The sequence below is a fragment of the Oncorhynchus clarkii genome, chromosome 18 (assembly GCF_045791955.1).
Source record: "Oncorhynchus clarkii lewisi isolate Uvic-CL-2024 chromosome 18, UVic_Ocla_1.0, whole genome shotgun sequence".
NCBI classification, from domain to species: Eukaryota; Metazoa; Chordata; class Actinopteri; order Salmoniformes; family Salmonidae; genus Oncorhynchus; species Oncorhynchus clarkii.
The window spans coordinates 53,364,161-53,378,714 of NC_092164.1; positions in this window are offsets into that span (position 1 = coordinate 53,364,161).

The window sequence follows — 14,554 nt, forward strand, 5'->3', positions numbered from 1 at the left end:
CTTAACTGACTTGCCTAGTTAAATTTAAAAAAGAATCCATCACACCAAGAACTTGAACACTCCAAAAGTAGCAGTATCAATAGATGATGAAAAGGCATTCCATAGGGTGGAATGGGGATATATTTGAAAAAACAATTGTCCGGTTTTTACTTCCTGGATTGAGCTATTATACAAATCCCTGAAAGCATCTATACGAGGCATATAACATTAATTACTCTCCTTTAATAGATAGGTTTGAATCGGATTTTCAGAGATTAAGATCTCTCCCTATTTCCATGTTTGGTAGGGTCAACATTACCAAAACAAATATATTACCGAGGTTGATGCATTTATTCAAGGCCTTGCCAGGTTAAATTCCATCCAACTTTTAAAATAAAATGAATGGCCTGCTCTCCATATTTATTTGGAATGGAAATACCTCAAGAGTCAAATTGTCTGTTTAATTTCTTGGTGACAGGGGCAGTATTTTCACGTCCGGATGAAAGGCATGCCCAAATTTGGATTGACAACACTGAAGTTTCTAAAACTGTTTGAATCATATCTGTGAGTATAACAGAACTTATTTAGCAGGCGAAACCCAGAGGACAAGCCATTCAGATTTTTTTTTGAGGTCACTCTCTTTTCAATGCGTTTTCATTGGGAATCCAGATTTCTAAAGGACCTTCTTGCAGTTCCTATCGCTTCCACTGGATGTCAACAGTCTTTAGAAATTGGTTGAGGTTATTCCTTTGTGTAATGAAGAAGTACGGCCATATTGAACGAGGGTCACTTGAAATGTACTGTTCGATAGAGGCGCGTGACCAGAAAGCATGCTTTAGTTTGTTTTCTTCCTATATTGAACACAGATCTTCAATTTTATTGATTATTTACTTTTAAAAAATTATTACAAAAATAGTTTGAAATGTTTTGGCAAAGTTTACAGGTAACTTTTGAGATATTTTGTAGTCACATTGAGCAAGTTGGAACCGGTGTTTTTCTGGATCAAACGCGGCAAATAAATGGACATTTTGAATACATATCGACGGAATTAATCGAACAAAAGGACCATTTGTGATGTTTATGGGACATATTGGAGTGCCAACAGAAGATGCTCGTCAAAGGTAAGGCATGAATTATATTTTTATTTCTGCGTTTTGTGTCGCACCTGCAGGGTTGAAATATGTTTTTCTCTCTTTGTTTACTGGGGTGCTATCCTCAGATAATAGCATCGTTTGCTTTCGCCGTGAAGCATTTTTGAAATCTGACACATTGGCTGGATTCACAACAAGTGTAGCTTTAATTTGGTATATTGAATGTGTTATTTAATGAAATAATTTTATAGACATTTCTTTGAATTTGGCGCTCTGCATTTTCACTGGATGTTGGCCAGGTGGGACGCTACCATCCCACATATCCCAGTGAGGTTAAACAATGGATACCAGACTATCCTTGTGCATGGAGGAGCATTGAAGCCATTCATGTAATACCTTATGATCTAAAATAGATTCACTACTTCAGGTCCAAGGCGTTGAAGATAAAAAATGACAATCCAATGATTTTCAATTCCATTCGTATTTGGGAAAATGTACATAAATTCAAAAGGTGGAAAGAACCAACATCGCCAGGCACCCCTATTTGGAATAACCCAACCTTAATTAAGTACTGGTTTCAAAGTGGCATCATGAATTTTGAACATGTATACTATGATGGCTCTCTACTGTCATTCAATCAATTAAAAGAAAGATTTTGATTATCTAAGGACGATTTCTTTAAGTACTTTCAACTCAGAAATATTATTAAATCGTTTCAACAAAATATGGATGAACCTAAGGCATCTAGCATAGAAAAATAATGAAAGAAGCTGCTACGCCAAAGAAGTTGATTGCCAAGTTATATCAAGGGTTGATTGAAACTCTACCTGCTGGTTCAGAACCTAAGTAAAAAAAGAAAATCATTGGTCACAGATATGTAAAAATGTTCATACATGCTCCTACAACCTAAGACATAAACTACTACAATTTAAGATAATTTTGGGATAATGTCTGTGCCCTCTTTTCATTGTGTCCTGGAAATAATATTCATCCATCTAGAAAGCCTCATATCCACCATGAATAACAAACCGGAGGACTGTACTATCACCTCTGCTTGACAATTAGCAATTAGTGTTGGTTCTTGAGTCTCCCCTGGTTTCTCAGCGGTAGCTGTAAGTGTCTGTTTTGTTGCAAAACTAGGACCATTCGCCAAAAACAGTTCTGCCGAGTTGTTCTACTAAGTTATTCAAGCAAGGAAAGAGAGGAAATCTTCACACTACTCTCTCACTTTATTATCTTACCTAGTTATTTACAGATGATCTTATTTTGCTCTTTTGTAGCTTTAACTATGTGTGTTTTTTTATACCTGTTCGCACCTCTCCCTGTAGGCTTTACAGACGCTAGTGTACCCTGCACACACAACCCATGTGGAATTCTGCGTCTCTGGCAGTGTTTAGAACTGCCGATCGGCAGTCAAGAATTCCGAGTTCATCTCAGCCTATGCTTCCCTTCTGTCCCTTGACTTTTTGGCCCTGATGAAGACATGGATCTTCCCAGAGAATACTGCTACTCCAGCTGCTCTTTCTTCATCTGACTATGTTTTCTCTCATAGTCCGAGAGCATCTGGTCATCACAGTGGTGGCACAGGTCTAATCATTTCTCCTAAGTGGGTATTTTTTATTTTTTTCCTCATTTGAATTCCATGCTGTCACAGTCACTTGTCCACTCAAGCTTAATATTGAGGTCATCTATCTCCCACCAGGTGCCCTTGGAGAGTTCCTCAATGAGCTTGTGTCATTTCCTGATGACGGCTCACCGGTCTTCGTACTTTGCAACTTCAACCTCCCGATGTCTGCCTTCGGTTTATTTCTTTCCAACTCTCACTTTCCCCTCCTCGCCTCTTTTGACCTCACCCTTTCCCAGTCCCCTCCAACTCAGAAGGCAGGCAATACGCTTGACCTGACCCTTTCCCAGTCCCCTCCAACTCACAAAGCAGGCAATACGCTTGACCTCACCCTTTCCCAGTCCCCTCCAACTCACAAAGCAGGCAATACGCTTGACCTCACCCTTTCCCAGTCCCCTCCAACTCACAAAGCAGGCAATACGCTTGACCTCACCCTTTCCCAGTCCACTCCAACTCACAAGGCAGGCAATACGCTTGACCTCACCCTTTCCCAGTCCACTCCAACTCACAAGGCAGACAATACGCTTGACCTCATTGTTACTAGAGATTGCTCACCTAATCTCACTTCAACCCCCCTCCATGTCTTTGATCACTAATTTGTTTCCTTTTCTGTCTCCCTTTCCTCCAACCCTAACCACTCAGCCCCTACCCAGATGGTCATGCACCGTCGCAATCTTCACTCTCTCTCTCCCACTACTCTCTCCTCTTCTATCCTATCATCTCTCCCTTCTGGTAAATCCTTCTCCCTCCTGTCTCCTGATTCTTTCTCTTCGACCCTACTCTCCTCCCTTTCCGCATCCTATGACTCACACTGTCCTCTTTCCTCCTGGCCGCTCGGCCCTCCCCTTCTGCTCCGTGGCTGAGTGACTCAAGGCGAGTTTACAGAACAGCTGCGGGCAGCTGAGCAAAAATGGAGGAAAACTAAACTTCTGGAGGACCTATCATCCTTTTACTCCCTCCTCTCTACATTCCCTTCCCCTGTATTCACTGCTAAAGCAACTTTCTACCACTCTAAATTTCAAGCTTCTGCCTAACTCTAGGAAATGATTTTCCACATCCCTCCTTAATCCTACACCCCTCCCCCTCCCTCCTCCCTCTCCGCGGACGACTTTGTCCACCACTTTGAAAATAAGGTTGAAGACATCCGCTACTCATACACTCATCCTATTGAGTCAACTGGTCTCACTCACACAGAACTAGCTTATGCCTTGACCTCTTTCTCCCCTCTCTCTCCAGATGACATCCTGTGACTAGTTAAAAAAAAAAAATTAACTAGGCGAGCCAGGAAAGAACAAATTCTTATTTACAATGGCAGCCTACTAGAGAACAGTGGGTTAACTGCCCTGTTCAGGGGCATAACAACATATTTTTTACCTTGTCAGTAGGGGATTTGATCCAGCATCCTTTTGGTTACTGGCCCAATGCTCTAACCACTAGGCTACCTGCTGCCCCAGACCCCTAGTGAGGTCTGGCCGCCCGACAACCTGCCATCTCGAACCCAACCCCTCCTCCCTTCTCCAGACTCTGGAGACTTTCTCTCATTCCTATTTTCTTTCCAAAACACTTGAGTGTGCTTTCTCTGATCAACTTTCTCGTTATCTCTCTCAGAATGATCTTGTTGACCCAAACCAGTCAGGCTTCAAGACGGGTCAGTCATCTGAGACTGCTCTTCTCTGTGTCAAGGAGGCTCTCCACACTGCCAATTCTGACTCTCTCTCCTCTGTTCTCATCCTCCTTGAGCTATCCTCTGCCTTCAACACATCATCAGATCCTCCTCTCCACCCTTTCAGGGCTGGGCGTTTCAGGTTATACACACTCTTGGATTACATCCTACCTGGCAGGCCGCTCCTACCAGGTAACGTTGAGAGGATCTGACTCTGCACCACGTACTCTCACTACTGGTGTCCCCCAGGGCTCGGTTCTAGGCCCTCTCCTTTTCTCTCTATACACCAAGTCAGTCAGCTCCATCATATCCTCACATGGTATCTCCTTTCATGTGGATGACACTCAAACTACTTTTCTCATTCTCCCCTTCTTACACCCAGGTGATGACATGCATCTCTGCGTGTCTGGAAAATTTCTCACACCACATCAAGCTCAACCTTGACATGATGGAACTGCTCTTCCTGCCAGGGAAGGCCTGCCCTCTCAAAGACCTTTCCATCACAGTTGACAAATCCACAGTGTCACCCACCCGGAGTGCAAAGAACCTTGGCATGACCATGAACAACACCCTGTCATTCTCTGCAAACATAAAAGCATGGGAGATGGTGCCGGAGAGGGTGGCTACTGTTTTATTGGCTCTTAACCATCCATGCTATTTTGTTAGTTTTTTTGGATTATTTGTAATTTATTTTGTACATAATGTTGCTGCTACCGTCTCTTATGACCGAAAAGAGCTTCTGGACATCAGAACAGCGATTACTCATCTCGAATTGGAAGAAGATTTTTTCTTTATGAGTCGGACGGGAAGTATGTCCTCCAAGTACCCGAACAGGCCCTCATACCCGTCATTCGCTGGAGAAAGAAACTGAGATTTTGCGGAAAGAGATTGGCGTGCCTTGTGAGGATCTGCCTTGTGGCTAATCTGCCTTTGCCATCCATTCTGTTAGCCAACGTTCAATCGCTGGAAAATAAATGGGACGAACTGAAAGCATGTTAATCTACCAACGGGACATTAAAAACTGTAATATCTTATGTTTCACAGAGTCATGGCTGAATGACAACATTAATAACATACAGCTGGTAGATTATACACTATCGGCAGGATAGAATAGTAGCTTCTGGTAAGACACGGGGTGGCGGGCCTATGTATATTTGTAAACAACAGCTAGTGCACAATATCTAAGGAAGTCTCAAGGTTTTGCTCGTCTGAGGTAGAGAATCTCATGATAAGCTGAAGACCACACAATCTACCTAGAGAGTATTCATCTGTATTTTTCGTAGATGTCTACATACCACCACAGAACGATCCTGAAACTAAAACCGCACTCAATGAGCTGTATACCGCCATAAGAAAACAGGAAAATGTTAATCCAGAGGCGGCGCTCCTAGTGGCCAGGGACTTTAATACAGGGAAACTTAAATCAGTTTCACCTAATTTCTATCAGCATGACAAATAGGCAATCAGAGGGAAAACACTCTAGACCACCTTTACTACACACACACGTGAGACACGTACAAAGTTCTCCCTCACCCTCCATTTGGCAAATCTGACCATAATTATATCCTCCTGATTCCTGCTAACAAGCAAAAATTAAAGCAGGAAGCACCAGTGACTCGGTCCATAAAAAAGTGGTCATATGAAGCAGATGCTAAACTACAGAACTGTTTTGCTAGCACAGACTCGAATATGTCCCGGGATTCTTCCGATGCCATTGAGGAGTACACCACATCAGTCACTGGCTTCATCAATAAGTGCATCAATGATGTCGTCCCCACAGTGACTGTATGTACACACCTCAACCAGAAGTCATGGTGTAACAACCGTTGGTGGAAGAAGGTGAGGACCAAGATGCAGCGTGGTAAGTGTTCATCATTATTTTAATAAACTGAACACTAAATACAACAAGGAACAAAAGAAACAACCGAAACAGCTCCGTCAGGTGCAAAGCACGCTAAACAAAAAATAACTACCCAGAACCAATAGTGGGACAACAGGCTACCTAAGTATGGTTCTCAATCAGAGACAACAATTGACAGTTGCCTCTGATTGGGAACCATACCAGGCCAAAACCAGAAATACAAAACATAGAACAAAAACATAGAATGCCCACCCCAACTCACGCCCTGACCAAACTACAAGAGATAAATATAAATGGAACTAAGGTCAGGACGTAACACATGGATTACAGGCAACATTTGCACTGAGCTAATGGGTACAGCTGCCATTTTCAAGGAGCGGGACTCTAATCCGGAAGCTTATAAGAAATCCCCTCTGACAAATCATCAAACAGGCAGGGCTTGCAAACTATTTCAGACTAATAAGGACGTGCCCTTCAGTCCCCAGCCTGGTGAGTCCTGTGCTTGCTACCAGAACCAAGTCTCCCTCCAGTTCGGATCTGCCAGAGCCGCCCTCCTGTCCGGAGCTGCCAGAGCCGCCCTCCTGTCCGGAGCTGCCAGAGCCGCCCTCCTGTCCGGAGGCGCCAGAGCCGCCCGTCAGTCCGGAGCTGCCAGAGTCGCCCTTCACTCCGGAGCCGCCAGAGTCACCCTTCACTCCGGAGCCGCCAGAGTCAACCTTCACTCCGGAGCCGCCAGAATTGTAGCCCCTCAGTCCAGAGGCGCCCCTCAGTCCATAGGCGTCCCTCAATCCAGAGGTGCCCTTCAGTCCAGTGGCGCCCTCAGTCCGGGGCCCGCTACGAGGGTGGAGACTGAGGTGGAGCGGGGTCCACGTCCGCACCAGAGCCGCCGCCGTAAAGAAGGCCCAACCGGACCCTCCCCTTTAGAGTCAGGTTTTGCGGCCGGAGTCCGCACCTTTGGCGGGAGGTACTGTCACGCCCTGGCCATAGAGAGGCTTTTTATTCTCTATTTTGGTTAGGCCAGGGTGTGACTAGGGTGGGCATTCTATGTTATTTTTTCTATGTTTTTGTAATTCTTTGTTTTTGGCTGGGTATGGTTCTCAATCAGGGACAGCTGTCTGTCGTTGTCTCTGATTGAGAACCATACTTAGGTAGCTCTTGCCCACATGGGTTTTGTGGGTAGTTGCTTTCTGTTTTGTGTTTTGCACCTGACTGAGCTGTTTCGGTTGTTCTTTTTGTTACTTTGTATTTAGTGTTAAGTTCTATTTAATAAATTACTAACACATACCACGCTGCGCTTTGGTCTTCACCTTCTTCCACCAACGGCTGTTACTGATGCACCATGAGACCCAAACCGTTGCTGGCAGCAGCACAGCTGCTTTGTGAATTCACGTTGAATTTTATGGCTGTTTAAACATCAAGAAAAAATGTCAATTTGTCACACCCCTTCTGTGTATGTCTGTTAATGTATCTCTTCCTCCTGCTATTTGTCTTCATCCAGATGGGTGGGTGGCTGCTGTAACTCAAAGGAATGATGGGCGATAAGAGGGGTCAAGAGTCAACTCGTAAAACACTCTCCCTGTCTGTTGGCCAACATTCTGCCCTGGTCCAGCAGGCTGATCACTACAAATACACTTCAATTTCAGACATTTGAAAAGGTTCCCAGAACGCAATTTAAAAAAAAAGAACAACAGTTGCTCAGAGCCGGAGCGTGCTGTTTAGGCCACTGTGTCACCGCAGTTCATAGACCTCGAGCAAGCCGTGAATATTTGATGATATTTGATTAAAACAGCATGTTGTTTTTAATTATTCCCCGAACATTAGCACTTTTAATTTTAAATGTTTTAAATGTATTTATCCTTCATTTAACTAGGCAAGTCAGTTAAGAACACATTCTTAATGACGGCCTACCCCCGCGAAACCTGGACGACGCTGGGCCAATTGTGCACCGCCTTATGGGACTCCCAATCACGTCCGGATGTGATTGGGAGCCCTAACCTTAACCACTCTGAGTTCATGTCTAAACTGTTAACCTTTGAGTTGTTTCTGTTTTAACACTGTAATCACGCAGAATTAACCCTGTAACCACACAGAATTAACCCTGTAACCACACATAACTAACCCTGTCACCACACATAACTAACCCTGTTACCACGCATAATTAACCCTGTAACCACGCAGAATTAACCCTGTAACCACGCAGAATAAACCCTGTAACCATGCAAAATGAAAGCTAAAAAATAGACATTCATCCAAAATACCTCCAAAATAAATTTCACGCACACACACACACACACACACACACACACACACACACACACACACACACACACACACACACACACACTCTCTCTCTCTGATATTGTTACAACCACTAAGAAAAAAGGGGTTTGGTGTAGGCCTTAGCTGAGCCTTGACAGGGCTAGGGCTCTGTGCTGGGTTGATGTCCCAGAGAAGATTAATGAAGTGTGGGAATTGGAGTCTGCAGCACTCCCACTCTGGAGCCCTGTCTTCAGTGCTCTCTGGAAGTCACCTCTACCTCAGTCCTCATTTGTCCAATTCATATTTGCTCTTTGTCAAACCCAATGTAAGAGTGAACGGGGGAGAGGGGAGGGGGTGTTTTTTATATAACAGTGTAATGCTTTGATATCCACACCCCGACACACACACACACACACGGTTGTCAGAAAATGATTTTGATTTCACACTGGCAGTGTCACGACTTCCGCCAAAGTCGGTCCCTCTTCTTGTTCGGGCGGCGTTCGGCGGTCGATGTCACTGGCCTTCTAGCCATCGCAGATCCACTTTTCATTTTCCATTTGTTTTGTCTTTGTCTTACACACCTGGTTTCAATCCCCCAATTACTTGTTCATTATTTAACCCTCTGTTCCCCCATGTTTGTTTGTGAGTAATTGTTTATTGTATTGCGGTCCGTATTTGTGGCCTTGTATTTATACGACGTGTATTGTGATATATTTTGAGTAAATTGCTTTCATTACTCATATCTGCTGTCCTGTGCCTGACTCATCTCACCAGCTACACACAGACGCTTTACAGGCTGGTTAGATTCAGGTACCAAGTCAGGCTGTAGGAGGCACTGGACAGCGAGGCACTAAGTCATTAAAGCTGCTCTTTGGGGACATGGACAATTAACCAACATTTCAGCCTGTAGGCTAATCCCACAACTCTGGCTACAACCCACATGGTACCATATTCCCTATATAGTGCACTACTTTTAACCTGGGCTTATTGGGCCTAGTGGGGTGGAGAGGAGGAAAAGGAGGGGTGGAGAAGAGGGAAAGGAGGGGTGGAGAAGAGGAAAAGGAGGGGTGGAGAAGAGGAAAAGGAGGGGTGGAGAAGAGGAAAAGGAGGGGTGGAGAAGAGGAAAAGGAGGTGTGGAGAAGAGGAAAAGGAGGGGTGGAGAAGAGGAAAAGGAGGGGTGGAGAAGAGGGAAAGGAGGGGTGGAGAAGAGGAAAAGGAGGGGTGGAGAAGAGGAAAAGGAGGGGTGGAGAAGAGGAAAAGGAGGGGTGGTAAGTGGGAAAGGAGGGGTGGAGAAGAGGAAAAGGAGGGGTGGAGAAGAGGGAAAGGAGGGGTGGAGAAGAGGAAAAGGAGGGGTGGAGAAGAGGAAAATGAGGGGTGGAGAAGAGTAAAAGGAGGGGTGGAGAAGAGGGAAAGGAGGGGTGGAGAAGAGGAAAAGGAGGGGTGGAGAAGTGGGAAAGGAGGGGTGGAGAAGAGGAAAAGGAGGGGTGGAGAAGAGGAAAAGGAGGGGTGGAGAAGAGTAAAATGAGGGGTGGGAAGAGGAAAAGGAGGGGTGGAGAAGAGTAAAAGGAGGGGTGGAGAAGAGTAAAAGGAGGGGTGGAGAAGAGTAAAATGAGGGGTGGAGAAGAGGGAAAGGAGGGGTGGAGAAGAGTAAAAGGAGGGGTGGAGAAGAGTAAAATGAGGGGTGGGAAGAGGAAAAGGAGGGGTGGAGAAGAGGAAAAGGAGGGGTGGAGAAGAGTAAAATGAGGGGTGGGAAGAGGAAAAGGAGGGGTGGAGAAGAGGAAAAGGAGGGGTGGAGAAGAGGAAAAGGAGGGGTGGAGAAGAGTAAAAGGAGGGGTGGGAAGAGGAAAAGGAGGGGTGGTGAAGGGAGAGAAAGTCTTATAATTTAAATAGGGTGGAGGGAGTGAGTAAGCGGAGAGGGAGAGGGGAGAGAAGGGCTAAGAGGAAGACAGTCAGAAATGTTGAAACCCTACAATTGATGGTGTTTGATTTCCACAAGTAATTACCATTCCTCTGGCTCACTGCGTTCCCAATCTGGACCTATCTTATATCCACAGCAAATACCACGAATGACTTGCTGGCCACGCACGCTGCTTCTGACGCTCCAAACTTTTCTAAACTGCCCTGGGATTGGACTTGGGTTCCAGGAGAATGTGTAGTGAGAGAGAGTGACACATGCAGACTCATACAGTATAGGGCATAGGCAAACATATTGTACACACTCTCTCTCTCTCTCTCTCTCTCACACTCTCTCTCTCTCTCTCTCTCTCTCTCTCTCTCTCTCTCTCTCTCTCTCTCTCTCTCTCTCTCTCTCTCTCTCTCTCTCTCTCTCTCTCTGAGCAGTATGGAAATACATTTGCTACAGTCATTTGAAATATGACTTCATCACCCAAAAATAACTCAAAATTAAGCATATAGGAATAACTATTTCTTTGTTAACCACTCAACACAGAATAGCCGCGTGTGCACACCCCCTCGAATCATTTGGAGAAAATATCCTTTCTATTTTATTCAGCTTTGTTCAATTGTATTTTTCATACTATAAAATAATGCCACGGAATGTTTAGAAAACCTTGTCTGCTAAATGAACTAGTGTATCCCACAGCCAATTGGCATAGCCAGATCAGGGCCTAGCATAAGGACAACTCAGAGTATGCTACTCTGTTCTTCTGAAATAGACTACATTTTCTTCATATCATGCTTCATTAGACCTGTCTAAAATCAATAATGGATTTACTGTGAAGGTGTAGGCTATATTACATGGATTTACTGTGAAGGTGTAGGCTATATTACATGGATTTAATAGACTTTTGTAAAATGTAGATGTTCCAAAGGGCTGCATCAGCAGCTTGAAGGCTATGTGTGGAATTCAGGAGATGGTAAATGTGTTTATGTTAATTGACAGTCAATTACCATGAGACCGACAGTTATTTGACAATCCCCGGCTGATGAAATGTTGTGATCGCCACAGCCCAGTCATATTGAATTAGTGCTGCCAAACACAGAGTAACAGGCTGTAGGTCAGTGGGTACAGTGCAAGCACAGACATGAACACGTGCAAAGATGGAGACATATAAAGACAGACAGACAGACAGACAGACAGACAGACAGACAGACAGACAGACAGACAGACTCACTGAACACACACACACACTGAACACACACATGCTGTAGACCAATGATCCTTTGACTCTGTAGCAGCTAAAGGTCCCATGGTCCAGCCGCTATTCCTTCTCCCCCTGCATCAATCATAGACCTGTTACTCAGCAGGGAGGAACATAGGCTTGTCTTAAATGGCACCCTACTCCATACAGGGTCTCTGGTCAAAAGGAGTGTACTATATAGGGAATATGGGGCCATTTGAGATGCAGACATAGAGGTTAGAACATAGATGTCCCCTAGGAACACAGGGTAATAACTGCAAACTGAAACTATTTTCATTCGGCTATAGGGGTTACACACACATAGACATATATCTAATGTAATGTGTGAGAACAGAAAGAAATGGAAATACTTAGAAAGCAAACGCATGTAAAAGTACAGGAGGAGGAGGAGAGAGGGAGGGAGAGGAGGAAAGGGTGGAAAGTATGGAAAGTATGAAGAAGGTAAAACTAGAGGAGGGCACAAACGCACACACGAACATTGGCGAAACCAGGAAGGGTAAAAATGCAACTAGCGCTCACAGTCTCACGTCAGAATTAGACGTTCATCCATGTTCATCAAAGTTCTTGCAAAGGTCAAATTTGAAGTTTTAAAGTTAAGTTTAGGCATTACAGTTTTTTACAATCACTTTGGCACTAATTTCGGACCTTGATGTAATTTTTCAAAACTCTAGACACAAAACTAACAACCAATGATCAAAATGAAAATGTTTCAAAACTCTAACACTTTTTCCAATTGCTTGGATACAATACACATAAAGCCAAGATCATTTGTTCATTGAACTAAAATCACCCGTTCAAAATGACACAACTTAATATCAAAGTATTATCATTTCAAAATGCAATTCACACATTACAAATCTGAAAACATGGTCTGGAAAAGTGGTACATGGGACCATAAAAACTGTGTCTGATAAAGAATGATGATGAAATATTACATCCATAGATAATGTAGTCCAATTGGTTCATGTTCCAGTTGGTATCAATGGATCTCGTTATCCTGAAAATGTCATGATCTAAACATGGAATATTGTTCGTCAGTTTCCGTAAAACTATGCATTAAGACTAATGCAACAGTTACTTATCATTTTGAGCAGTTGTATCATTGTAATGAAATGAATAGACAGTCATCTCAGATGTAATGTGTGAATTGCATTTTGAAATGGTAATACTTTGATGTTAAGTTGAGTCATTTTGAACAGGTGATTTTAGTTCAATGAACAAATGATCTTGGCTTTATGTGTATTGTATCCAAGCAATTGGAAAAAGTGTTAGAGTTTTGAAATTTTGAAATTTTGATCATTGGTTGTTAGTTTTGTGTCTAAAGTTTTGAAAAATGACATCAAGGTTCCGAAATTAGTGCCAAAGTGATTGTAAAAAACTGTTACTCCAACATTTTAAGTTTAGTCATTAACTCCGAATGGTTAAGGTAAGGGTTGAGGCAGTGTTTCCCAAACCCGACCCTCAGGGTCCAAAGGGTCCTAACAATACACAGATGATTCAAGTGCTCAAAGCTTGATGATACGTTGATCCTTTGAATCTGCTGTGTAGTGCTAGGGCAAAAACCAAAATGTGCACCCCTTGGGGTCACAAGGACCGAGTTTGGGAAACCCTGGCTCAAGTTTTGGGATAGGCTTAAAACAAATTTCTCAAAAGAAAATGTATATTGCTCGATTTGAACATCCATCCTTTGTAATCAGATATTTATGCCCATCCGCCATCCCTGTCCACAACACCCTAGAAAAATCTAAACCTACTTGAAGGTAAGAGTGCTCACTGTTGCTCCTAGTGGTCGAATTCCACGTCATCTCCCGACGTCCTCAGACACGGATGGACCACGGATGGATCACAGATGTACCACGGATGACCTAGCTGAAAAATGAACTGTTGAATGAATGACTATAGTATTGGGACCCTTGCAGATATTGATGACCAGTTCTGACTAGAATGTCTATACAGAATACCCTCAAGTCTACTGTTCTATTTCCTCTGTTCCTATGGGTTGTAATGAGACGTACTGTAAGTTATATGATGTCTTGTTCTAGTGCAGTGTTCTATAACTCCAGTATTGGGTTGGGCAGTATTTTGTTCTACCCCAGCAGTGTCTTGCACATTTTTACTAAACTTATTGAGTTAAAACAAAAACTTCCACACCCCCATGGTGCATGTATATTATTCATTTGTTATCTAAAATGCATCCTTTGTTTCTCCCTTCCTTAAAGTAGTGATTACCTCTCTGAAGGAAGGAAGGAAGGAAGGAAGAAAGAAAGGATTTCAACAGGGCCAGTAACTGCATTCATTTCTCAGAAGCTAATGGATGAGATGTGTGGATGAAAGACATGGGAGGTTGTCTGATGTTGGAATGTGTTTGGGCAGATAATCCACATATTGTACTTCTCTACTGAACATTGGATATTTGGAAAAGTGACGTCTGTGTATTTGATTAGGTCAAGAAAAGCCATTTATGTCAAAAAGAGAGAGAAGATACAAAGGAGAGAAAACAAACACCATGAATTTGATCAGGCTGGTCACGAGAAATAGACAGTGATTTCAGAAGTTTGAAAAAGTCCTGAGAACGTCAATAGATGCCTTCCTAAGTGCTCACAAAATGTTTACAAAGTATTGGCCAGCACTGGGTGCGAACTCATGTGGCTTGGAGCCAAAGCACACTGCTTAGCCCACTGTGGTACAGCAGTTCACGATGCTTTAGCAAGCTATGAGAATGCAAAAAATACTGATGATATCTAGCGCATCATTATTAATTATTTTGTTTGAAGCCTTCCCCAAACCATACCACTAACCTTAATGAATGTTTAAACTGTTAAAACTTTGAGTTGTTACTGTTTTAACCCAGTAACCATGCAGAATGAACCCTGTTACCATGCAGAATGAACCCTGTTACCATGCAGAATTAACCCTGTA